Here is a 2,133-nt window from a genome sequence, read left to right as displayed (position 1 = left end):
ATGAATGATTGACTCAATCCACCATGATGGAAGGACCCAAAGAGTTCAAAACATAAACCATTTTAGCATCTGCAAAAAAATCATGGATCATAGTGAGCCCCATTTCGGCATGCATACTTACTCAGCTGAAATTTGTAGGAAGGCCTTTGGTTGCATTTTAGACACATGGTCTGAGCTCTCACACACCAAGGTAGAAAATTTTACAGCATAGATTGCCTGAAATTGATCTGGTGGATTCAAAGAAATAAAACATTAAATTAGATTGATGTATTATGTTAAAGATTAGTGGTTTACATCCTTGTCTACATTTTATTATCAGGCATGAATGATCCCAAGTTTGACATCAAAAAGATGCACATTCGGATGCTGTTATTGGTGTAATTAGCATTTTTCTAGAATGCAATTGATAAATAAGTATTTTTGATTATTCATTCAAAACTTAGTGATAATCATTAATATGAAATTGAACAGGCAGCTTCACCTTGGCAGAGCTTTACTTGGCATCATCTTAATCATACAGGTGAAATATGGCTAGCCAAAAATCCATTAGGACATACATATTACTTGTATGTACACATTGAGGTTATATTCTTTCAATTTGAATATTTTCATGCCGCTAATTTTTATCTCAAGTTTTTAAAGTAAAGAAGCAAAGCAAGCAGAATTGATTGAATTCATACAGTCAGTGAGTTTTAGCTTGTAGCTTTATATTTTTACACATGATAGGACATGTGTTTGAATGCTTTTTATCTATGGACTTTATTGGGACTATCTATGAAAATTGAACTTAAGTAATATCATGTAGAAGAATTACAGGGAGTGAGTTAATCAAATTGAATATTTTTCACAATTTTAAGTGCTTTAAAATTATTTTCTTAGCTGATTGTTACTATCATTAGCCCCAATTTCAACTCGTGGCAGTGCATTCTGCATTTCCCATTATTCAACCTGTAATTTTATATTTGTGACATTTTTAGTGATGGAAGGGCCCAAAGAATTCATATTTAGAATCCAACCAAAGCCTGAAAAAAGTGAAGCCAAACCATCAATAATTCAAAAGTCTAAAATAAAGTCAGCAATATGAAAGATTGTTTTGGAATTTTGTTGCGGTTTTTTCATTCTTCTCTCTTGGTGGGAAAGAAATACTATGGCATACCTTTTGTGAAAGAATGTCTTTCTCCTTTGGAAGTGACAAAGAATCGATCACCCAATCGAAGCCTGATAAATTGTTCACCAAAGAGACAGCTGCCAACTTTCCCTAAAACCCCACAATCATGAGGCTTTTCTAGAAGAAGGCCAACCAATAGGTCCACATCATTAGGGCAGGAATAGACATGTTGCAGGCCATTAATTGACTGTGAAAAAAATAATATGGATAGAAAAGACATTCAAATGAATTGTATCACTAAATGCCATTAGAAAAAAAGGGAATTGAAATCATAATGTGAAGAAGCCTCTTTTCTTGAGTTCTATGAGAGAACTTGAATGCATTCTCTGGAATATGTAATAAAAGATGGCAAGCATGTTTTTGCACTTTAAAATTAATTTTTACTTGTTGAATCATATGAAGTCAGATGAGGATATTTGATGCAAACTTTAATTTATGATCTCCCGATTTCCATACAGTTTTGGTTTTTTACCCTTTAAATATGCTTTAGTACGACGGCTATTTCTAAGTGTTGAAGAAAGATACAGAACACTATTTCAAGTTTTGCTGATGAATTGCATTGTACATGCTATCATACAGTTGGAAAGGGCCACCAGAGGATGGCTAGCATATTTATTAAACTAATTTTCACCTTTTCATTCATAGTGTCATGGAAATCGTCGAATTCTTTGGCTCTCTTTAAACCACATAGCACCCTGGCATCATTATATGTACTGATTCCAAAGTCTCTTCCACTTTGAATATCAATTGCAACAAGATCCATTCCATAATGTTTACCAATGCTATTTATGATTTCCAAATGCAGGAACTGAAAGAAAAACAGAAATTGTAATTCTAGGAAATGGTTTATAAATATCACTTTTGGTTTAAATAATCATAAGGTTGAAGAAAGTCTACCTTTGTTGCAATTAATGAAGTACTAATGCACATTACTGATGCATTTGTTTTGAGAGAGGATATGGCAT

At 33.1% G+C, this 2,133-nt stretch overlaps 1 long non-coding RNA gene across 1 annotated transcript; it reads right to left on the bottom strand.

Annotated features, from left to right (window-relative positions):
- Positions 1-216: 216 nt before the first annotated feature.
- LOC139698823 (uncharacterized) lies at positions 217-1,871 on the bottom strand. The gene is made up of 3 exons (XR_011703016.1): positions 1,800-1,871; positions 1,157-1,355; positions 217-227 (listed from the first exon to the last, which is right to left on the bottom strand). It is a non-coding gene; the product is annotated as an uncharacterized lncRNA (long non-coding RNA).
- Positions 1,872-2,133: the final 262 nt, after the last annotated feature.

The sequence above is a fragment of the Hetaerina americana genome, unplaced genomic scaffold, assembly GCF_022747635.1.
Source record: "Hetaerina americana unplaced genomic scaffold, ioHetAmer1.1.p SCAF_10, whole genome shotgun sequence".
Lineage (NCBI taxonomy): Eukaryota > Metazoa > Arthropoda > Insecta > Odonata > Calopterygidae > Hetaerina > Hetaerina americana.
This window is presented reverse-complemented; position numbering and strand designations above follow the sequence as displayed.